This window comes from Taudactylus pleione, unplaced genomic scaffold (assembly GCF_031769625.1).
Source record: "Taudactylus pleione unplaced genomic scaffold, aTauple2 ptg000562l, whole genome shotgun sequence".
Lineage (NCBI taxonomy): Eukaryota > Metazoa > Chordata > Amphibia > Anura > Myobatrachidae > Taudactylus > Taudactylus pleione.
The window spans coordinates 522675-549230 of record NW_028284964.1 but is presented as its reverse complement, the minus strand read 5'-3'; positions in this window follow the sequence as shown (position 1 = coordinate 549230).

Sequence of the window (26556 nt, the reverse complement as noted above, 5' to 3'; positions counted from 1 at the left end):
TATGATTACCCAGCAAATCAGAGAATTCCAAACAGCATTGGTTTTTCTATAATAGGTGCCTGGTGCAAATATATGATTACCCAGCAAATCAGACAATTCCAAACAGCATTGGTTTTTCTATAATAGGTGCCTGGTGCAAATATATGATTACCCAGCAAATCAGAGAATTCCAAACAGCATTGGTTTTTCTATAATAGGTGCCTGGTGCAAATATATGATTACCCAGCAAATCAGAGAATTCCAAACAGCATTGGTTTTTCTATAATAGGTGCCTGGTGCAAATATATGATTACCCAGCAAATCAGAGAATTCCAGACAGCATTGGTTTTTCTATAATAGGTGCCTGGTGCAAATATATGATTAACTGCAATGAAAGAATGGAAAAATCCGTCAAATCATCATCCCTCACTGATCGCAGAGGATATAGCTAGTAAGAACTCCTGACTAACTCTTGAAGTTATGCTGTACATGTAGTCCCACTTAGAAAAAACCCACTTTGAAATAAAACCTGGCAGCCTTGTACAAGCCTAAAGCCTTGTGACCTACTGATTATATAGTTAAGCATAACATGTGTAGTCACTGATGACACCCACCCTCATTACCCTCACCCACACCAGATACAAGTCATAAAATTCTAATACAAACAAGCAAAGCCAAAACAGCATCCCATGAAGCTAGGAGATAAGATCTGACTATATAATTAAATTTAAAGTTACTCTGGTGTTTATAGATATTAAATAAAGACAGTATACCCAGCAAATCAGAGAATTCCAAACAGCATTGGTTTTTCTATAATAGGTGCCTGGTGCAAATATATGATTACCCAGCAAATCAGAGAATTCCAAACAGCATTGGTTTTTCTATAATAGGTGCCTGGTGCAAATATATGATTACCCAGCAAATCAGAGAATTCCAAACAGCATTGGTTTTTCTATAATAGGTGCCTGGTGCAAATATATGATTACCCAGCAAATCAGAGAATTCCAAACAGCATTGGTTTTTCTATAATAGGTGCCTGGTGCAAATATATGATTACCCAGCAAATCAGAGAATTCCAGACAGCATTGGTTTTTCTATAATAGGTGCCTGGTGCAAATATATGATTACCTGCAATGAAAGAATGGAAAAATCCATCAAATCATCATCCCTCACTGATCGCAGAGGATATAGCTAGTAAGAACTCCTGACTAACTCTTGAAGTTATGCTGTACATGTAGTCCCACTTAGAAAAAACCCACTTTGAAATAAAACCTGGCAGCCTTGTACAAGCCTAAAGCCTTGTGACCTACTGATTATATAGTTAAGCATAACATGTGTAGTCACTGATGACACCCACCCTCATTACCCTCACCCACACCAGATACAAGTCATAAAATTTTAATACAAACAAGCAAGGCCAAAACAGCATCCCATGAAGCTAGGAGATAAGATCTGACTATATAATTAAATTTAAAGTTACTCTGGTGTTTATAGATATTAAATAAAGACAGTATACCCAGCAAATCAGAGAATTCCAAACAGCATTGGTTTTTCTATAATAGGTGCCTGGTGCAAATATATGATTACCCAGCAAATCAGAGAATTCCAAACAGCATTGGTTTTTCTATAATAGGTGCCTGGTGCAAATATATGATTACCCAGCAAATCAGAGAATTCCAAACAGCATTGGTTTTTCTATAATAGGTGCCTGGTGCAAATATATGATTACCCAGCAAATCAGAGAATTCCAGACAGCATTGGTTTTTCTATAATAGGTGCCTGGTGCAAATATATGATTACCTGCAATGAAAGAATGGAAAAATCCGTCAAATCATCATCCCTCACTGATCGCAGAGGATATAGCTAGTAAGAACTCCTGACTAACTCTTGAAGTTATGCTGTACATGTAGTCCCACTTAGAAAAACCCCACTTTGAAATAAAACCTGGCAGCCTTGTACAAGCCTAAAGTCTTGTGACCTACTGATTATATAGTTAAGCATAACATGTGTAGTCACTGATGACACCCACCCTCATTACCCTCACCCACACCAGATACAAGTCATAAAATTCTAATACAAACAAGCAAGGCCAAAACAGCATCCCATGAAGCTAGGAGATAAGATCTGACTATATAATTAAATTTAAAGTTACTCTGGTGTTTATAGATATTAAATAAAGACAGTATACCCAGCAAATCAGAGAATTCCAAACAGCATTGGTTTTTCTATAATAGGTGCCTGGTGCAAATATATGATTACCCAGCAAATCAGAGAATTCCAAACAGCATTGGTTTTTCTATAATAGGTGCCTGGTGCAAATATATGATTACCCAGCAAATCAGAGAATTCCAAACAGCATTGGTTTTTCTATAATAGGTGCCTGGTGCAAATATATGATTACCCAGCAAATCAGACAATTCCAAACAGCATTGGTTTTTCTATAATAGGTGCCTGGTGCAAATATATGATTACCCAGCAAATCAGAGAATTCCAAACAGCATTGGTTTTTCTATAATAGGTGCCTGGTGCAAATATATGATTACCCAGCAAATCAGAGAATTCCAAACAGCATTGGTTTTTCTATAATAGGTGCCTGGTGCAAATATATGATTACCCAGCAAATCAGAGAATTCCAGACAGCATTGGTTTTTCTATAATAGGTGCCTGGTGCAAATATATGATTACCTTCAATGAAAGAATGGAAAAATCCGTCAAATCATCATCCCTCACTGATCGCAGAGGATATAGCTAGTAAGAACTCCTGACTAACTCTTGAAGTTATGCTGTACATGTAGTCCCACTTAGAAAAACCCCACTTTGAAATAAAACCTGGCAGCCTTGTACAAGCCTAAAGCCTTGTGACCTACTGATTATATAGTTAAGCATAACATGTGTAGTCACTGATGACACCCACCCTCATTACCCTCACCCACACCAGATACAAGTCATAAAATTCTAATACAAACAAGCAAGGCCAAAACAGCATCCCATGAAGCTAGGAGATAAGATCTGACTATATAATTAAATTTAAAGTTACTCTGGTGTTTATAGATATTAAATAAAGACAGTATACCCAGCAAATCAGAGAATTCCAAACAGCATTGTTTTTTCTATAATAGGTGCCTGGTGCAAATATATGATTACCCAGCAAATCAGAGAATTCCAAACAGCATTGGTTTTTCTATAATAGGTGCCTGGTGCAAATATATGATTACCCAGCAAATCAGAGAATTCCAAACAGCATTGGTTTTTCTATAATAGGTGCCTGGTGCAAATATATGATTACCCAGCAAATCAGACAATTCCAAACAGCATTGGTTTTTCTATAATAGGTGCCTGGTGCAAATATATGATTACCCAGCAAATCAGACAATTCCAAACAGCATTGGTTTTTCTATAATAGGTGCCTGGTGCAAATATATGATTACCCAGCAAATCAGAGAATTCCAGACAGCATTGGTTTTTCTATAATAGGTGCCTGGTGCAAATATATGATTACCTGCAATGAAAGAATGGAAAAATCCGTCAAATCATCATCCCTCACTGATCGCAGAGGATATAGCTAGTAAGAACTCCTGACTAACTCTTGAAGTTATGCTGTACATGTAGTCCCACTTAGAAAAAACCCACTTTGAAATAAAACCTGGCAGCCTTGTACAAGCCTAAAGCCTTGTGACCTACTGATTATATAGTTAAGCATAACATGTGTAGTCACTGATGACACCCACCCTCATTACCCTCACCCACACCAGATACAAGTCATAAAATTCTAATACAAACAAGCAAGGCCAAAACAGCATCCCATGAAGCTAGGAGATAAGATCTGACTATATAATTAAATTTAAAGTTACTCTGGTGTTTATAGATATTAAATAAAGACAGTATACCCAGCAAATCAGAGAATTCCAAACAGCATTGGTTTTTCTATAATAGGTGCCTGGTGCAAATATATGATTACCCAGCAAATCAGAGAATTCCAAACAGCATTGGTTTTTCTATAATAGGTGCCTGGTGCAAATATATGATTACCCAGCAAATCAGAGAATTCCAAACAGCATTGGTTTTTCTATAATAGGTGCCTGGTGCAAATATATGATTACCCAGCAAATCAGAGAATTCCAAACAGCATTGGTTTTTCTATAATAGGTGCCTGGTGCAAATATATGATTACCCAGCAAATCAGAGAATTCCAGACAGCATTGGTTTTTCTATAATAGGTGCCTGGTGCAAATATATGATTACCTGCAATGAAAGAATGGAAAAATCCATCAAATCATCATCCCTCACTGATCGCAGAGGATATAGCTAGTAAGAACTCCTGACTAACTCTTGAAGTTATGCTGTACATGTAGTCCCACTTAGAAAAAACCCACTTTGAAATAAAACCTGGCAGCCTTGTACAAGCCTAAAGCCTTGTGACCTACTGATTATATAGTTAAGCATAACATGTGTAGTCACTGATGACACCCACCCTCATTACCCTCACCCACACCAGATACAAGTCATAAAATTTTAATACAAACAAGCAAGGCCAAAACAGCATCCCATGAAGCTAGGAGATAAGATCTGACTATATAATTAAATTTAAAGTTACTCTGGTGTTTATAGATATTAAATAAAGACAGTATACCCAGCAAATCAGAGAATTCCAAACAGCATTGGTTTTTCTAAAATAGGTGCCTGGTGCAAATATATGATTACCCAGCAAATCAGAGAATTCCAAACAGCATTGGTTTTTCTATAATAGGTGCCTGGTGCAAATATATGATTACCCAGCAAATCAGAGAATTCCAAACAGCATTGGTTTTTCTATAATAGGTGCCTGGTGCAAATATATGATTACCCAGCAAATCAGAGAATTCCAGACAGCATTGGTTTTTCTATAATAGGTGCCTGGTGCAAATATATGATTACCTGCAATGAAAGAATGGAAAAATCCGTCAAATCATCATCCCTCACTGATCGCAGAGGATATAGCTAGTAAGAACTCCTGACTAACTCTTGAAGTTATGCTGTACATGTAGTCCCACTTAGAAAAACCCCACTTTGAAATAAAACCTGGCAGCCTTGTACAAGCCTAAAGCCTTGTGACCTACTGATTATATAGTTAAGCATAACATGTGTAGTCACTGATGACACCCACCCTCATTACCCTCACCCACACCAGATACAAGTCATAAAATTCTAATACAAACAAGCAAGGCCAAAACAGCATCCCATGAAGCTAGGAGATAAGATCTGACTATATAATTAAATTTAAAGTTACTCTGGTGTTTATAGATATTAAATAAAGACAGTATACCCAGCAAATCAGAGAATTCCAAACAGCATTGGTTTTTCTATAATAGGTGCCTGGTGCAAATATATGATTACCCAGCAAATCAGAGAATTCCAAACAGCATTGGTTTTTCTATAATAGGTGCCTGGTGCAAATATATGATTACCCAGCAAATCAGAGAATTCCAAACAGCATTGGTTTTTCTATAATAGGTGCCTGGTGCAAATATATGATTACCCAGCAAATCAGACAATTCCAAACAGCATTGGTTTTTCTATAATAGGTGCCTGGTGCAAATATATGATTACCCAGCAAATCAGAGAATTCCAAACAGCATTGGTTTTTCTATAATAGGTGCCTGGTGCAAATATATGATTACCCAGCAAATCAGAGAATTCCAAACAGCATTGGTTTTTCTATAATAGGTGCCTGGTGCAAATATATGATTACCCAGCAAATCAGAGAATTCCAGACAGCATTGGTTTTTCTATAATAGGTGCCTGGTGCAAATATATGATTACCTGCAATGAAAGAATGGAAAAATCCGTCAAATCATCATCCCTCACTGATCGCAGAGGATATAGCTAGTAAGAACTCCTGACTAACTCTTGAAGTTATGCTGTACATGTAGTCTCACTTAGAAAAAACCCACTTTGAAATAAAACCTGGCAGCCTTGTACAAGCCTAAAGCCTTGTGACCTACTGATTATATAGTTAAGCATAACATGTGTAGTCACTGATGACACCCACCCTCATTACCCTCACCCACACCAGATACAAGTCATAAAATTCTAATACAAACAAGCAAGGCCAAAACAGCATCCCATGAAGCTAGGAGATAAGATCTGACTATATAATTAAATTTAAAGTTACTCTGGTGTTTATAGATATTAAATAAAGACAGTATACCCAGCAAATCAGAGAATTCCAAACAGCATTGGTTTTTCTATAATAGGTGCCTGGTGCAAATATATGATTACCCAGCAAATCAGAGAATTCCAAACAGCATTGGTTTTTCTATAATAGGTGCCTGGTGCAAATATATGATTACCCAGCAAATCAGAGAATTCCAAACAGCATTGGTTTTTCTATAATAGGTGCCTGGTGCAAATATATGATTACCCAGCAAATCAGAGAATTCCAAACAGCATTGGTTTTTCTATAATAGGTGCCTGGTGCAAATATATGATTACCCAGCAAATCAGAGAATTCCAGACAGCATTGGTTTTTCTATAATAGGTGCCTGGTGCAAATATATGATTACCTGCAATGAAAGAATGCAAAAATCCATCAAATCATCATCCCTCACTGATCGCAGAGGATATAGCTAGTAAGAACTCCTGACTAACTCTTGAAGTTATGCTGTACATGTAGTCCCACTTAGAAAAAACTCACTTTGAAATAAAACCTGGCAGCCTTGTACAAGCCTAAAGCCTTGTGACCTACTGATTATATAGTTAAGCATAACATGTGTAGTCACTGATGACACCCACCCTCATTACCCTCACCCACACCAGATACAAGTCATAAAATTCTAATACAAACAAGCAAGGCCAAAACAGCATCCCATGAAGCTAGGAGATAAGATCTGACTATATAATTAAATTTAAAGTTACTCTGGTGTTTATAGATATTAAATAAAGACAGTATACCCAGCAAATCAGAGAATTCCAAACAGCATTGGTTTTTCTATAATAGGTGCCTGGTGCAAATATATGATTACCCAGCAAATCAGAGAATTCCAAACAGCATTGGTTTTTCTATAATAGGTGCCTGGTGCAAATATATGATTACCCAGCAAATCAGAGAATTCCAAACAGCATTGGTTTTTCTATAATAGGTGCCTGGTGCAAATATATGATTACCCAGCAAATCAGAGAATTCCAGACAGCATTGGTTTTTCTATAATAGGTGCCTGGTGCAAATATATGATTACCTGCAATGAAAGAATGGAAAAATCCGTCAAATCATCATCCCTCACTGATCGCAGAGGATATAGCTAGTAAGAACTCCTGACTAACTCTTGAAGTTATGCTGTACATGTAGTCCCACTTAGAAAAACCCCACTTTGAAATAAAACCTGGCAGCCTTGTACAAGCCTAAAGCCTTGTGACCTACTGATTATATAGTTAAGCATAACATGTGTAGTCACTGATGACACCCACCCTCATTACCCTCACCCACACCAGATACAAGTCATAAAATTCTAATACAAACAAGCAAGGCCAAAACAGCAACCCATGAAGCTAGGAGATAAGATCTGACTATATAATTAAATTTAAAGTTACTCTGGTGTTTATAGATATTAAATAAAGACAGTATACCCAGCAAATCAGAGAATTCCAAACAGCATTGGTTTTTCTATAATAGGTGCCTGGTGCAAATATAGTATTACCCAGCAAATCAGAGAATTCCAAACAGCATTGGTTTTTCTATAATAGGTGCCTGGTGCAAATATATGATTACCCAGCAAATCAGAGAATTCCAGACAGCATTGGTTTTTCTATAATAGGTGCCTGGTGCAAATATATGATTACCTGCAATGAAAGAATGGAAAAATCCGTCAAATCATCATCCCTCACTGATCGCAGAGGATATAGCTAGTAAGAACTCCTGACTAACTCTTGAAGTTATGCTGTACGTGTAGTCCCACTTAGAAAAAACCCACTTTGAAATAAAACCTGGCAGCCTTGTACAAGCCTAAAGCCTTGTGACCTACTGATTATATAGTTAAGCATAACATGTGTAGTCACTGATGACACCCTCCCTCATTACCCTCACCCACACCAGATACAAGTCATAAAATTCTAATACAAACAAGCAAGGCCAAAACAGCATCCCATGAAGCTAGGAGATAAGATCTGACTATATAATTAAATTTAAAGTTACTCTGGTGTTTATAGATATTAAATAAAGACAGTATACCCAGCAAATCAGAGAATTCCAAACAGCATTGGTTTTTCTATAATAGGTGCCTGGTGCAAATATATGATTACCCAGCAAACCAGAGAATTCCAAACAGCATTGGTTTTTCTATAATAGGTGCCTGGTGCAAATATATGATTACCTGCAATGAAAGAATGGAAAAATCCGTCAAATCATCATCCCTCACTGATCGCAGAGGATATAGCTAGTAAGAACTCCTGACTAACTCTTGAAGTTATGCTGTACATGTAGTCCCACTTAGAAAAAACCCACTTTGAAATAAAACCTGGCAGCCTTGTACAAGCCTAAAGCCTTGTGACCTACTGATTATATAGTTAAGCATAACATGTGTAGTCACTGATGACACCCTCCCTCATTACCCTCACCCACACCAGATACAAGTCATAAAATTCTAATACAAACAAGCAAGGCCAAAACAGCATCCCATGAAGCTAGGAGATAAGATCTGACTATATAATTAAATTTAAAGTTACTCTGGTGTTTATAGATATTAAATAAAGACAGTATACCCAGCAAATCAGAGAATTCCAAACAGCATTGGTTTTTCTATAATAGGTGCCTGGTGCAAATATATGATTACACAGCAAATCAGAGAATTCCAAACAGCATTGGTTTTTCTATAATAGGTGCCTGGTGCAAATATATGATTACCCAGCAAATCAGAGAATTCCAGACAGCATTGGTTTTTCTATAATAGGTGCCTGGTGCAAATATATGATTACCTGCAATGAAAGAATGGAAAAATCCGTCAAATCATCATCCCTCACTGATCGCAGAGGATATAGCTAGTAAGAACTCCTGACTAACTCTTGAAGTTATGCTGTACATGTAGTCCCACTTAGAAAAAACCCACTTTGAAATAAAACCTGGCAGCCTTGTACAAGCCTAAAGCCTTGTGACCTACTGATTATATAGTTAAGCATAACATGTGTAGTCACTGATGACACTCACCCTCATTACCCTCACCCACACCAGATACAAGTCATAAAATTCTAATACAAACAAGCAAGGCCAAAACAGCATCCCATGAAGCTAGGAGATAAGATCTGACTATATAATTAAATTTAAAGTTACTCTGGTGTTTATAGATATTAAATAAAGACAGTATACCCAGCAAATCAGAGAATTCCAAACAGCATTGGTTTTTCTATAATAGGTGCCTGGTGCAAATATATGATTACCCAGCAAATCAGAGAATTCCAAACAGCATTGGTTTTTCTATAATAGGTGCCTGGTGCAAATATATGATTACCCAGCAAATCAGAGAATTCCAAACAGCATTGGTTTTTCTATAATAGGTGCCTGGTGCAAATATATGATTACCCAGTAAATCAGAGAATTCCAAACAGCATTGGTTTTTCTATAATAGGTGCCTGGTGCAAATATATGATTACCCAGCAAATCAGAGAATTCCAAACAGCATTGGTTTTTCTATAATAGGTGCCTGGTGCAAATATATGATTACCCAGCAAATCAGAGAATTCCAAACAGCATTGGTTTTTCTATAATAGGTGCCTGGTGCAAATATATGATTACCCAGCAAATCAGAGAATTCCAGACAGCATTGGTTTTTCTATAATAGGTGCCTGGTGCAAATATATGATTACCTGCAATGAAAGAATGGAAAAATCCGTCAAATCATCATCCCTCACTGATCGCAGAGGATATAGCTAGTAAGAACTCCTGACTAACTCTTGAAGTTATGCTGTACATGTAGTCCCACTTAGAAAAAACCCACTTTGAAATAAAACCTGCAGCCTTGTACAAGCCTAAAGCCTTGTGACCTACTGATTATATAGTTAAGCATAACATGTGTAGTCACTGATGACACCCACCCTCATTACCCTCAGCCACACCAGATACAAGTCATAAAATTCTAATACAAACTAGCAAGGCCAAAACAGCATCCCATGAAGCTAGGAGATAAGATCTGACTATATAATTAAATTTAAAGTTACTCTGGTGTTTATAGATATTAAATAAAGACAGTATACCCAGCAAATCAGAGAATTCCAAACAGCATTGGTTTTTCTATAATAGGTGCCTGGTGCAAATATATGATTACCCAGCAAACCAGAGAATTCCAAACAGCATTGGTTTTTCTATAATAGGTGCCTGGTGCAAATATATGATTACCCAGCAAATCAGAGAATTCCAAACAGCATTGATTTTTCTATAATAGGTGCCTGGTGCAAATATATGATTACCCAGCAAATCAGAGAATTCCAGACAGCATTGGTTTTTCTATAATAGGTGCCTGGTGCAAATATATGATTACCCAGCAAATCAGAGAATTCCAAACAGCATTGGTTTTTCTAAAATAGGTGCCTGGTGCAAATATATGATTACCCAGCAAATCAGAGAATTCCAAACAGCATTGGTTTTTCTATAATAGGTGCCTGGTGCAAATATATGATTACCCAGCAAATCAGAGAATTCCAGACAGCATTGGTTTTTCTATAATAGGTGCCTGGTGCAAATATATGATTACCTGCAATGAAAGAATGGAAAAATCCGTCAAATCATCATCCCTCACTGATCGCAGAGGATATAGCTAGTAAGAACTCCTGACTAACTCTTGAAGTTATGCTGTACATGTAGTCCCACTTAGAAAAAACTAGGGGTGAGCGGGTTCGGATTTCTGAAATCCGAACCCCCCCGAGCCCCCCCGATCCGAGTCCGATCCGAATCAGGCTCGACTTTTCCCGCCTAACTCGGATCTGAAATCGAGGCAAAACGTCATCATCCCGCCTTCCGAGTCTCGCGGGTTTTGGATCCTATATAAGGTACCCACGTCGGCGCCATTTTCTCACTCGGCTGTGGACAGTGAAGAGGGAGGGTGGGAGTTAGGGCTGTGTAGTGTAGTGTAGTGTAGTGCTGCTGTTGTCCACTACTTCAAAGTCCATAGGGGCTGGCTGTGTTGTGCTGTGCTGCTGTTGTTAATAGGGGCTGTGTCCACTACTTCAAAGTCCATAGGGGCTGGCTGGACTGTGTTGTGCAGTCAGTTCTCCATAGGGGCTGTGTCCACTCCAAAGTCCTGTGCAGTGTCCCAGTCCTAAAGGAGTGCTGCAGTGTTGTCCAGGGGGTGCTCTGTCCATCAGGGGTGCTCCCCCCAAGTGCTAAAAAAATAATATATTTTCTGTGTTTGTGAATTGTGTGCGCAGTAGCCGCACGTGCATCAACAAAGTAGTGCCAAGCGTGCGCCTGTGTCATAAGTAAAGGGCCAGCTGGCTTGACCGTTAAGGGTGCTGTAACCCCCGAAAGTACACTCCAGTCCAAACCAAAAAAAAAATTATTTTCTGTGTTTGTGAATTGTGTGCGCAGTAGCCGAACGTGCATCAACAAAGTAGTGCCAAGCGTGCGCCTGTGTCATAAGTAAAGGGCCGGCTGGCTTGACCGTTAAGGGTGCTGTAACCCCCGAAAGTACACTCCAGTCCAAACCAAAAAAAAAATTATTTTCTGTGTTTGTGAATTGTGTGCGCAGTAGCCGCACGTGCATCAACAAAGTAGTGCCAAGCGTGCGCCTGTGTCATAAGTAAAGGGCCGGCTGGCTTGACCGTTAAGGGTGCTGTAACCCCCGAAAGTACACTCCAGTCCAAACCAAAAAAAAAATTATTTTCTGTGTTTGTGAATTGTGTGCGCAGTAGCCGCACGTGCATCAACAAAGTAGTGCCAAGCGTGCGCCTGTGTCATAAGTAAAGGGCCGGCTGGCTTGACCGTTAAGGGTGCTGTAACCCCCGAAAGTACACTCCAGTCCAAACCAAAAAAAAAATTATTTTCTGTGTTTGTGAATTGTGTGCGCAGTAGCCGCACGTGCATCAACAAAGTAGTGCCAAGCGTGCGCCTGTGTCATAAGTAAAGGGCCGGCTGGCTTGACCGTTAAGGGTGCTGTAACCCCCGAAAGTACACTCCAGTCCAAACCAAAAAAAAAATTATTTTCTGTGTTTGTGAATTGTGTGCGCAGTAGCCGCACGTGCATCAACAAAGTAGTGCCAAGCGTGCGCCTGTGTCATAAGTAAAGGGCCGGCTGGCTTGACCGTTAAGGGTGCTGTAACCCCCGAAAGTACACTCCAGTCCAAACCAAAAAAAAAATTATTTTCTGTTTGTGAATTGTGTGCGCAGTAGCCGCACGTGCATCAACAAAGTAGTGCCAAGCGTGCGCCTGTGTCATAAGTAAAGGGCCGGCTGGCTTGACCGTTAAGGGTGCTGTAACCCCCGAAAGTACACTCCAGTCCAAACCAAAAAAAAAATTATTTTCTGTGTTTGTGAATTGTGTGCGCAGTAGCCGCACGTGCATCAACAAAGTAGTGCCAAGCGTGCGCCTGTGTCATAAGTAAAGGGCCGGCTGGCTTGACCGTTAAGGGTGCTGTAACCCCCGAAAGTACACTCCAGTCCAAACCAAAAAAAAAATTATTTTCTGTGTTTGTGAATTGTGTGCGCAGTAGCCGCACGTGCATCAACAAAGTAGTGCCAAGCGTGCGCCTGTGTCATAAGTAAAGGGCCGGCTGGCTTGACCGTTAAGGGTGCTGTAACCCCCGAAAGTACACTCCAGTCCAAACCAAAAAAAAAATTATTTTCTGTGTTTGTGAATTGTGTGCGCAGTAGCCGCACGTGCATCAACAAAGTAGTGCCAAGCGTGCGCCTGTGTCATAAGTAAAGGGCCGGCTGGCTTGACCGTTAAGGGTGCTGTAACCCCCGAAAGTACACTCCAGTCCAAACCAAAAAAAAAATTATTTTCTGTGTTTGTGAATTGTGTGCGCAGTAGCCGCACGTGCATCAACAAAGTAGTGCCAAGCGTGCGCCTGTGTCATAAGTAAAGGGCCGGCTGGCTTGACCGTTAAGGGTGCTGTAACCCCCGAAAGTACACTCCAGTCCAAACCAAAAAAAAAATTATTTTCTGTGTTTGTGAATTGTGTGCGCAGTAGCCGCACGTGCATCAACAAAGTAGTGCCAAGCGTGCGCCTGTGTCATAAGTAAAGGGCCGGCTGGCTTGACCGTTAAGGGTGCTGTAACCCCCGAAAGTACACTCCAGTCCAAACCAAAAAAAAAATTATTTTCTGTGTTTGTGAATTGTGTGCGCAGTAGCCGCACGTGCATCAACAAAGTAGTGCCAAGCGTGCGCCTGTGTCATAAGTAAAGGGCCGGCTGGCTTGACCGTTAAAGGGTGCTGTAACCCCCGAAGTACACTCCAGTCCAAACCAAAAAAAAAATTATTTTCTGTGTTTAGCCGCACGTATATATCAAATTGATATAACATAAATGGAGGACCAAACTTTCTCCGATAAAAATAAAATAGAGAAAGATCAAGAACCACTTCCTCCTAGTGCTGAAGCTGCTGCCACTAGTCATGACATAGACGATAACATGCCATCAACGTCGTCTGCCAAGGCCGATGCCCAATGTCATAGTAGAGGGCACATACAATCCCAAATGGCAAAGTTCAGGAAAATGACCTTGAAAAAGACATTTAAATCAGCTGAAGAGAAACGTAAACTTGCCAATATGCCATTTACGACACGGAGTGGCAAGGAACGGCTAAGGTCGATCCCTAGTATGTTCATGACTAGTGGTTCAGCTTCACATGACGATGGAAGCCCTCCTCCCACTAAAAAAATCAAAAGAGTTAAGCTGGCAAAAGCACAGCGAAGAACTGTGCTTTCTAAGAAGATATCACAAATCCCCAAGGAGAGTCCAAGTGTGGTGGTGGTTGCGATGCCTGACCTTCCCAGCACTGGACGGGAAGAGGTGGCTCTTTCCACCATTTGCACGCCCCCTGCAAGTGCTGAAAGGAGCACCCACAGTCCACTTGCTGATATGCAAATTGAAGATGTCACTGTTGAAGTACAACAGGATGAGGATACTGGTGTAGCTGGCGCTGAGGAGGAAGTTGGCGAGGAGGATTCTGATGGTGATGTGGTTTGTTTAAATCAGGCTCCGGGGGAGACAGTTGTTGTCCGTGGGATGAAAAAGCCCATCACGGTCATGCCTGGGCAGAAGACCAAACATTCCACCTCTTTGGTCTGGCAATATTTCTATCCAAATCCGGACAACTGTCTTGCCATATGTACCATATGTAAAGGTGAAATAAGTAGGGGTAGGGACGTCAACCACCTAGGAACATCCTCCCTTATACGGCACCTGCAGCGCGTTCATAAAAAGTTACTGTCAAGTTCAGAAACTTTGGCTAAGACCGTAAGCAGTCCAGGGACACCTAAATCCCGTTGTCCTGTTGTATCCAAGCGCCTGCAAACCACACCGTCAACTCCCTCCTCGTCAATTTCCTCCTTAGTCAGGATCGGAAGTAGTCCTGCAGGCAATGTCACTGGCATGACTGACTCTCCTATCCGGGATTCCTCTGGAGGATCCTGCATTGCTACGCCTACTGCTGCCGCTGCTGCTGTTGCTGCTGCTGGGAGTCGTTCATCATCCCAGAGAGGAAGTAGGAACACCACTACTTTTACTAAACAATTGACCCTCCAACAGTCCTTAGCGAGGAGGATGAAGTACGACAGCAGTCATCCTGAAGCAAAACGTATAACTGAGGCCTTGACTGCTATGTTGGTGTTAGACGTGCGTCCGGTATCCGCCATTAGTGCAGTGGGATTTAGACAATTGATGGAGGTAGTGTGTCCCCGGTTCCAAATCCCGTCTAGATTCCACTTCACTAGGCAGGCGATACCGAGACTGTACAGAAACGTCAGAAAAAGTGTCCTCAGTGTCCTGAAAAATGCCGTTGTACACAATGTCCACTTAACCACGGACATGTGGACAAGTGGAACAGGGCAGACTAAGGACTATATGACTGTGACAGCCCACTGGGTAGATGTATCACCTTACGCAGCAACAGCAGCAGCGTCACCAGTAGCAGCATCTCAGAAACGCCAGCTCGTTACAAGGCAGGCTACGCTGTGTATCACCGGTTTCAGTAAGAGGCACACCGCCGACAACCTCTTAGAGAAACTGAGAGAAATCATCGCCCAGTGGCTTACCCCACTTAGACTCTCCTGGGGATTTGTGATATCTGACAACGCCACCAATATTGTGCGGGCATTACATCTGGGCAAATTCCAGCACGTCCCATGTTTTGCTCACACAATAAACTTGGTGGTGCAGAATTTTCTGAAAAGCGACAGGGGCGTGCAGGAGACGCTTTGGGTGGCCCGAAAAATTTCTGGCCACTTTCGCCATTCAGCGACTGCGTGCCGAAGACTGGAGCGCCAGCAAACACTCTTGAACCTGCCCCGCCATCACCTGAAGCAAGAGGTTGTGACGCGGTGGAACTCAACCCTCTATATGCTTCAGAGGATGGAGGAGCAGCAAAAGGCCATACAAGCCTATACATCCACCTATGACATAGGCAAAGGAGGGGGTATGCACCTGACTCAAGCGCAGTGGAGAATGATTTCCGTGTTGTGCAAGGTTCTCCAGCCCTTCGAACTTGCCACACGTGAAGTCAGTTCAGACACAGCCAGCTTGAGTCAGGTCATTCCCCTCATCAGGCTTTTGCAGAAGCAGCTGGAGAAAGTGAAAGAGGAGCTAAGATGGAGCGATTCCGCTCGGCATGTGGGACTTGTGGATGAAGCCCTTCATTCGCTTTGCCAGGATTCCAGGGTGGTCAATCTGTTGAAATCAGACCACTACATTTTGGCCACCGTGCTTGATCCTAGGTTTAAAGCCTATGTGGTGTCTCTCTTTCCGGCCGACACAAGCCTGCAGAGGTGCAAAGACCTGCTGGTGAACACACTGTCAGCTGAAGCGGAACGTGACACGTCAACGGCTCCTTCTTCATTTTCTCCCGCAACTGGGGCTGCCAGGAAAAAACTTAGGTATCCTAAGCAACCCGCTGGCAGTGATGCAGGGCAGGCAGGACCAAGTTTGGACATCTGGTCCGGACTGAAGGACCTGGCAACAATTTCTGACATGTCTACTGTCACTGCATATGATACTGTCACCATTGACAGAATGGTGGAGGATTACATCGGTGACAGCATCCAAGTAGGCATGTCAGACAGTCCATACCTGTACTGGCAGGAAAAAGAGGCAATTTGGAGGCCCCTGTACAAGCTGGCTCTATTTTACCTGAGTTGCCCCCCCTCCAGTGTGTACTCCGAAAGAGTGTTTAGTGCAGCCGGGAACCTTGTCAGCGAAAGGCGTAGGAGGTTGCTTCCACAGAATGTGGAGAAGATGATGTTCATCAAAATGAATTATCAGCTCTTCCAGGGAGACCAGCCTCCAGAAGGTACAGAGGGACCTGTGGTGGTGGATTCAAGTGGGGACGAGTTAATACTTTGTGAGGATGAGGATGTACACACTGAAGAGGGTGAGGAATCGGTGGATGAGGAGGATGAGGATGACATCTTGCCTCCGTAGAGCCAGTTTGTGCAGGGACACATTAATTGCCAGCTTGTTTTGTGGGGGCCCAAACGAACCAATCATTTCAGCCACAGTTGTGTGGCAGACCCTGGCGCTGAAATGATTGATTTGTTAAAGTGTGCATGTCCTGTTTATACAACATAAGGGTGGGTGGGAGGGCCCAAGGACAATTCCATCTTGCACTTCTTTTTTTTCTTTGCATTATGTACAGTTTGGGGCCTAGTTTTTCTAACTGCCATCCTGTCTGCCACTGCAGTGTCACTCCTAGATGGGTCACGTGTTTGTGCCGCCCACTCGTGTCGCTTAGCATAGTCATCCAGCTACCTCGGTGCAACCTTTTGGACATGAAAACACTATTGTGAGGTGTGAGGTGTTCAGAATAGACTGGAAATGAGTGGAAATTAAGGTTATTGAGGTTAATAATAGCATAGGAGCAGAGAAACCAACAAATTCTGTGATTTTAGCTGTTTTTATGCTTTTTAAAAAAAAAATACAGATCCAAAACACAAAACCCAGAACCCAAAACACGGAAGGGTGGTTTTGGCAAAACCAATCCAGATCCAAAACACGAAGAAAGATCCAGATCCAAAACCAAAACACAAAACACGAAAAGTGGCCGGTGCACACCCCTAGAAAAAACCCACTTTGAAATAAAACCTGGCAGCCTTGTACAAGCCTAAAGCCTTGTGACCTACTGATTATATAGTTAAGCATAACATGTGTAGTCACTGATGACACCCACCCTCATTACCCTCACCCACACCAGATACAAGTCATAAAATTCTAATACAAACAAGCAAGGCCAAAACAGCATCCCATGAAGCTAGGAGATAAGATCTGACTATATAATTAAATTTAAAGTTACTCTGGTGTTTACAGATATTAAATAAAGACAGTATACCCAGAAAATCAGAGAATTCCAAACAGCATTGGTTTTTCTATAATAGGTGCCTGGTGCAAATATATGATTACCCAGCAAATCAGAGAATTCCAAACAGCATTGGTTTTTCTATAATAGGTGCCTGGTGCAAATATATGATTACCCAGCAAATCAGAGAATTCCAAACAGCATTGGTTTTTCTATAATAGGTGCCTGGTGCAAATATATGATTACCCAGCAAATCAGAGAATTCCAAACAGCATTGGTTTTTCTATAATAGGTGCCTGGTGCAAATATATGATTACCCAGCAAATCAGAGAATTCCAAACAGCATTGGTTTTTCTATAATAGGTGCCTGGTGCAAATATATGATTACCCAGCAAATCAGAGAATTCCAGACAGCATTGGTTTTTCTATAATAGGTGCCTGGTGCAAATATATGATTACCCAGCAAATCAGAGAATTCCAAACAGCATTGGTTTTTCTATAATAGGTGCCTGGTGCAACTATATGATTACCCAGCAAATCAGAGAATTCCAAACAGCATTGGTTTTTCTATAATAGGTGCCTGGTGCAAATATATGATTACCTGCAATGAAAGAATGGAAAAATCCGTCAAATCATCATCCCTCACTGATCGCAGAGGATATAGCTAGTAAGAACTCCTGACTAACTCTTGAAGTTATGCTGTACATGTAGTCCCACTTAGAAAAAACCCACTTTGAAATAAAACCTGGCAGCCTTGTACAAGCCTAAAGCCTTGTGACCTACTGATTATATAGTTAAGCATAACATGTGTAGTCACTGATGACACCCACCCTCATTACCCTCACCCACACCAGATACAAGTCATAAAATTCTAATACAAACAAGCAAGGCCAAAACAGCATCCCATGAAGCTAGGAGATAAGATCTGACTATATAATTAAATTTAAAGTTACTCTGGTGTTTACAGATATTAAATAAAGACAGTATACCCAGCAAATCAGAGAATTCCAAACAGCATTGGTTTTTCTATAATAGGTGCCTGGTGCAAATATATGATTACCCAGCAAATCAGAGAATTCCAGACAGCATTGGTTTTTCTATAATAGGTGCCTGGTGCAAATATATGATTACCCAGCAAATCAGAGAATTCCAAACAGCATTGGTTTTTCTATAATAGGTGCCTGGTGCAAATATATGATTACCCAGCAAATCAGAGAATTCCAGACAGCATTGGTTTTTCTATAATAGGTGCCTGGTGCAAATATATGATTACCCAGCAAATCAGAGAATTCCAGACAGCATTGGTTTTTCTATAATAGGTGCCTGGTGCAAATATATGATTACCCAGCAAATCAGAGAATTCCAAACAGCATTGGTTTTTCTATAATAGGTGCCTGGTGCAAATATATGATTACCCAGCAAATCAGAGAATTCCAAACAGCATTGGTTTTTCTATAATAGGTGCCTGGTGCAAATATATGATTACCCAGCAAATCAGAGAATTCCAAACAGCATTGGTTTTTCTATAATAAGTGCCTGGTGCAAATATATGATTACCCAGCAAATCAGAGAATTCCAAACAGCATTGGTTTTTCTATAATAGGTGCCTGGTGCAAATATATGATTACCCAGCAAATCAGAGAATTCCAGACAGCATTGGTTTTTCTATAATAGGTGCCTGGTGCAAATATATGATTACCCAGCAAATCAGAGAATTCCAAACAGCATTGGTTTTTCTATAATAGGTGCCTGGTGCAAATATATGATTACCCAGCAAATCAGAGAATTCCAAACAGCATTGGTTTTTCTATAATAGGTGCCTGGTGCAAATATATGATTACCCAGCAAATCAGAGAATTCCAGACAGCATTGGTTTTTCTATAATAGGTGCCTGGTGCAAATATATGATTACCCAGCAAATCAGAGAATTCCAAACAGCATTGGTTTTTCTATAATAGGTGCCTGGTGCAAATATATGATTACCTGCAATGAAAGAATGGAAAAATCCGTCAAATCATCATCCCTCACTGATCGCAGAGGATATAGCTAGTAAGAACTCCTGACTAACTCTTGAAGTTATGCTGTACATGTAGTCCCACTTAGAAAAAACCCACTTTGAAATAAAACCTGGCAGCCTTGTACAAGCCTAAAGCCTTGTGACCTACTGATTATATAGTTAAGCATAACATGTGTAGTCACTGATGACACCCACCCTCATTACCCTCACCCACACCAGATACAAGTCATAAAATTCTAATACAAACAAGCAAGGCCAAAACAGCATCCCATGAAGCTAGGAGATAAGATCTGACTATATAATTAAATTTAAAGTTACTCTGGTGTTTACAGATATTAAATAAAGACAGTATACCCAGCAAATCAGAGAATTCCAAACAGCATTGGTTTTTCTATAATAGGTGCCTGGTGCAAATATATGATTACCCAGCAAATCAGAGAATTCCAGACAGCATTGGTTTTTCTATAATAGGTGCCTGGTGCAAATATATGATTACCCAGCAAATCAGAGAATTCCAAACAGCATTGGTTTTTCTATAATAGGTGCCTGGTGCAAATATATGTTTACCCAGCAAATCAGAGAATTCCAGACAGCATTGGTTTTTCTATAATAGGTGCCTGGTGCAAATATATGATTACCCAGCAAATCAGAGAATTCCAGACAGCATTGGTTTTTCTATAATAGGTGCCTGGTGCAAATATATGATTACCCAGCAAATCAGAGAATTCCAAACAGCATTGGTTTTTCTATAATAGGTGCCTGGTGCAAATATATGATTACCCAGCAAATCAGAGAATTCCAGACAGCATTGGTTTTTCTATAATAGGTGCCTGGTGCAAATATATGATTACCCAGCAAATCAGAGAATTCCAAACAGCATTGGTTTTTCTATAATAGGTGCCTGGTGCAAATATATGATTACCCAGCAAATCAGAGAATTCCAAACAGCATTGGTTTTTCTATAATAGGTGCCTGGTGCAAATATATGATTACCCAGCAAATCAGAAAATTCCAAACAGCATTGGTTTTTCTATAATAGGTGCCTGGTGCAAATATATGATTACCCAGCAAATCAGAAAATTCCAAACAGCATTGGTTTTTCTATAATAGGTGCCTGGTGCAAATATATGATTACCCAGCAAATCAGAAAATTCCAAACAGCATTGGTTTTTCTATAATAGGTGCCTGGTGCAAATATATGATTACCCAGCAAATCAGAGACTTCCAAACAGCATTGGTTTTTCTATAATAGGTGCCTGGTGCAAATATATGATTACCTGCAATGAAAGAATGGAAAAATCCGTCAAATCATCATCCCTCACTGATCGCAGAGGATATAGCTAGTAAGAACTCCTGACTAACTCTTGAAGTTATGCTGTACATGTAGTCCCACTTAGAAAAAACCCACTTTGAAATAAAACCTGGCAGCCTTGTACAAGCCTAAAGCCTTGTGACCTACTGATTATATAGTTAAGCATAACATGTGTAGTCACTGATGACACCCACCCTCATTACCCTCACCCACACCAGATACAAGTCATAAAATTCTAATACAAACAAGCAAGGCCAAAACAGCATCCCATGAAGCTAGGAGATAAGATCTGACTATATAATTAAATTTAAAGTTACTCTGGTGTTTACAGATATTAAATAAAGACAGTATACCCAGAAAATCAGAGAATTCCAAACAGCATTGGTTTTTCTATAATAGGTGCCTGGTGCAAATATATGATTACCCAGCAAATCAGAGAATTCCAGACAGCATTGGTTTTTCTATAATAGGTGCCTGGTGCAAATATATGATTACCCAGCAAATCAGAGAATTCCAAACAGCATTGGTTTTTCTATAATAGGTGCCTGGTGCAAATATATGATTACCCAGCAAATCAGAGAATTCCAAACAGCATTGGTTTTTCTATAATAGGTGCCTGGTGCAAATATATGATTACCCAGCAAATCAGAGAATTCCAAACAGCATTGGTTTTTCTATAATAAGTGCCTGGTGCAAATATATGATTACCCAGCAAATCAGAGAATTCCAAACAGCATTGGTTTTTCTATAATAGGTGCCTGGTGCAAATATATGATTACCCAGCAAATCAGAGAATTCCAGACAGCATTGGTTTTTCTATAATAGGTGCCTGGTGCAAATATATGATTACCCAGCAAATCAGAGAATTCCAAACAGCATTGGTTTTTCTATAATAGGTGCCTGGTGCAAATATATGATTACCCAGCAAATCAGAGAATTCCAAACAGCATTGGTTTTTCTATAATAGGTGCCTGGTGTAAATATATGATTACCTGCAATGAAAGAATGGAAAAATCCGTCAAATCATCATCCCTCACTGATCGCAGAGGATATAGCTAGTAAGAACTCCTAACTAACTCTTGAAGTTATGCTGTACATGTAGTCCCACTTAGAAAAACCCCACTTTGAAATAAAACCTGGCAGCCTTGTACAAGCCTAAAGCCTTGTGACCTACTGATTATATAGTTAAGCATAACATGTGTAGTCACTGATGACACCCACCCTCATTACCCTCACCCACACCAGATACAAGTCATAAAATTCTAATACAAACAAGCAAGGCCAAAACAGCATCCCATGAAGCTAGGAGATAAGATCTGACTATATAATTAAATTTAAAGTTACTCTGGTGTTTACAGATATTAAATAAAGACAGTATACCCAGAAAATCAGAGAATTCCAAACAGCATTGGTTTTTCTATAATAGGTGCCTGGTGCAAATATATGATTACCCAGCAAATCAGAGAATTCCAGACAGCATTGGTTTTTCTATAATAGGTGCCTGGTGCAAATATATGATTACCCAGCAAATCAGAGAATTCCAAACAGCATTGGTTTTTCTATAATAGGTGCCTGGTGCAAATATATGATTACCCAGCAAATCAGAGAATTCCAAACAGCATTGGTTTTTCTATAATAGGTGCCTGGTGCAAATATATGATTACCCAGCAAATCAGAGAATTCCAAACAGCATTGGTTTTTCTATAATAGGTGCCTGGTGCAAATATATGATTACCCAGCAAATCAGAGAATTCCAAACAGCATTGGTTTTTCTATAATAGGTGCCTGGTGCAAATATATGATTACCCAGCAAATCAGAGAATTCCAAACAGCATTGGTTTTTCTATAATAGGTGCCTGGTGCAAATATATGATTACCCAGCAAATCAGAGAATTCCAAACAGCATTGGTTTTTCTATAATAGGTGCCTGGTGCAAATATATGATTACCTGCAATGAAAGAATGGAAAAATCCGTCAAATCATCATCCCTCACTGATCGCAGAGGATATAGCTAGTAAGAACTCCTGACTAACTCTTGAAGCCTTGTACACAGCCTTGTACACACGCATGCGCACAGTGCCGGAAAAATTACCGCTGCCGCCATTTTTCAGATGTTTTGTCCAGCGTTACAGCCCAACGCTGGACTTCGGAGGGGTAAGTATTAAAACATATGGATGCAGGGTGTGCGATGCACCCTTCACCCATTATAAATACGCCCCTGACTGATGATTTATGCTGATTTGACAAATTATAAATTTTACTATTCACTATTCAGTTTTGGAGTTAAACGCAGACTAAGTAATGGTTTAGAGCTTTCCCATATGATTTGTATAATGTTGTTATAAAGAAATACATTTAAGGTCAAAAAAATTGGGAAAAATTGGCTTTCAGCATCGCTCATTACTGTATGGAAATAGTGCTGCAATAACTTCCTATCTATAATGCCTCTCAGCTACAGTGTGTTTTCTGCTAATAATGTCTCTGAGCTTTCATGTATCGCTTATTAATGTACTGGAATAGTAGCTGTGATTTCTCATTTATCTGCAACGCAGAGCCTTAACTATGGTTGTGCAAGAGCTGCCACCATTCAGGGTGCACCTGCATTTGGCTTGCACAGTAGAGCGTCCTTCTGATGCTAGTGCATACCTCCCAAGTCCCAACATGACCCTCTCCGGGAGGGACACAATGCTCTGGTCCTGGACTTCCCTGGTAAGAGGTGGGGCTGCAGCACAAGTTCAAAATTCAAATAGGGGACTCACACCAACTGTCATTTCACACACTGCCCAACATCACTGGCTGGGACTCACTGGCAGTTGGTGTGACTCCCCTAATTGAATATTGGACTGTACTGCAACCCCACCTCTGTAGCCCCCACCAATCATAACTTACCAGAGAAGTCCAGGACCAGAGCATTGTGTCCCTCCTGGAGAGGGTCATGTTGGGAGGTATGCTAGTACCCCCCACCACCTCTGAGTGGCATCTTAAAGTCAAATGTTCAGGAGTGGAAAATTGCCCAGTTGTGGCACTACTGCAATGCATCTTATACCCCTTTTACACCGGAGCTAAAACCTGGGTTTTTGAAGGGTTAACCCGGGCAGCTCCCTGGTGTAAAAGGGCAGAGGGTTGGATCGCCGGGTCGAGTGACCCGGCAATCCAACCCAGGTAACTAGCAGGGTTTAACACGGATGTAGCCCGTGAAACCCTGCTATGGGAACAGCGCACTCCGGGTCACGAAGACCTGGAGTGCGCTGCTAGCCGGCCGATTGGTCCGGCTTCAGTGGCGCTTGGAGATGACGTCATCTCCTAGCGACCACTTTCACTCCGCAAAAGCCGGGTCTATGCAGACCCGACTGCGGTGTGAGCGGCGCTGACTCGGGAATATCCCGAGTCAGCGCCGGCAAGATTCCGGGTCTGATTCGGATAGGAGCTTTGTTCCAACTCCGGGTCAGACCCGGAATTTAGGTGGAAAAGGGGTATTATTTGCAATGTGTTTACTGCCGAAAATGTCTCTTGAGTTTTTGGCAACTTCCTGGAAAGGGCGGGGGAGGTGTATCGAGTACAAACACTTTGCTTCCAGATGTTAGCGGGGCCTGTTAACGACTTGCTCCTCTGAATAATATTGTCGGCTCTTTCAGCTCCCTGAACTCCCTTGATTGGCTTGCTTTGTTTCTGCGATAGCTATGAACTGCCTGCAATTCCCCTATTAGACAGTAGGCATCGCTGGCCCTCTGTGTGAGTTTAACTTCTCTACATCCACTCACGGCACCTTCTCTCTGGTACTGCCCCCAAGCCCCCACAAGGAGGTGGGGATCACTGACAGCCAGCCTCTGCGCAGCACGGACTCAAAATGACTGACTACAACTCTGAGGTAAAATTAAATCTCTTATATTTTTACCCTCGCACACCGATCACCTACCATGCAAGGCATACGGTCTTACTCCATACATGCCTACTCTCCCAAACATCGCGGGAGGATCCAGATTTTTTGGGTAACCTCCCGCACCCCTGGAAGAGTAGGCATATCTCCCACATCCCACGCACTTCCTATTGAAGGGGGCAGTATGGAGAGATTTCACCAGGAAATTTCGGGTCCACGAGTTGGGGACGGGGCTAAAATGACGAGAATCGTGTCACTTAGCCCCGCCCCCTACCCACAGACCCGTGAATAGCGACATTTCCTTGTGGTGGGGTGGGGCCTAATTACGTATACTCAACGGCCCTGCCCCCCAAAGTAGTCAACAGAATCTCCTCCAAGGGCTTCTCCTGGGGAGGAGATATATAATGTCAGCAAGTCTGTCTCTTGGTACATACACACGGTCAGATAAAAAGGATGATATAAAGGATAATAATATCATCTGATCGTCTATATCGTCCTTTTTTTAAGCCCCCTCCAACGACCCAACGACCATCGATGCGCGGGCATGGGTGGTCGACCTTCGCCCATGCATGCAGGCCAACCTGGTCGATATCGACCAGTTTAGCCTGTTTACTGTAGGGACCCGCGATCGTTGATCACGGGTCTTGACTCTTTATAGTAGTTTGGGGTTTGGTGCATGTGCTGTAAGTTCGATATCAAACATCCAGCACATGCAGGGTGGTCAGACAACGATATCTGATCGTTGCCTGATCGTCCCATGTGTACGGGCCATTACTCTAACTTTCCCCGTCTCATGCTGCTCACGGTTTTCAGGGCCTATCCCACCGTCCCACCCGTGTCAGGAAGATGTGGGAGAATCCTGTCAACACTGCGGGTGAATAGATGCTCACAGTCCGGGGTGAGCCTGGGGGCATCCCAGCATCTCAGAGAGTGATTGGCACACCCCCAGTGTGATGAAAAGCATGAGGGGGAGGGGTGCTACCAGGCCATGTCTAATTCTCAAATTCTCTCTACAAGATGCTGGGAGGTTTGTTACCGTCTATTAGTGCAATGCATCACAAAGTACGCACCTAGCCCTCTTTACTGTCCCCATAAGTTTGTGTTATCCAAACCACTGTGTTTAGTGGCCACACCAGGCTGTTAAGGGTCACTTTTTATATATACAAACTTATACTTAAGGTGCATTTTGATGGTAAATCAGGATGAAGTTAGCACACAACAGCACACGGATTAATCCCATGGTTCACAGAGCTTTTATTACCCATGGTCAGTCTAGCCCCGGAGCGACTGCCTGCACTACAAAGCAGTGAACATACGTGGGAGCTGAGATTTCGCACAGAAGGCCGTGTAGAGGAGAGAAAACGTTGCTGAAGGGCACAGCATTGATTATATACGTATATAACATCATCTTTTTGATTTACCCTGACACAGGGATGCTTAAAGTATTTCTCTGATTCTCTGTAAGTGAAGAAGATACATTTATACTTATTTACTGCTCATTTCATCAATTATTTTTTTAAAGGGGAGATTACTCTTTAATTAATAACTCGATTTTGTGCTTCTCAAAATAACATTTATTTATTTAAAGTGCATTATAAGCTTTTTCAGAAACACAGAGGGTGAAGCATTCACAATGCTGATGTGCAGCCATCAGTCCAGAAAAATGCACTATGGCATTAAAAACTCAGTATTTACGGTACAGTATGCACAAATATATGGGACGTGCATGGCATTTGTGCATTGAGGGCACGATGCAGAGTAGCACATCACCGTAATTGCTCCCACTTTGTGTGCGCTAAACTAAGGGGCTGGTTCTGAGTTGGGAGCAAAGCAAAAAAAAAAAGTAACTTTGCACATTGGTACTAGCGTGCTGCACTGCAGAAGGTGGGGGTGTAGAATGTGCAGA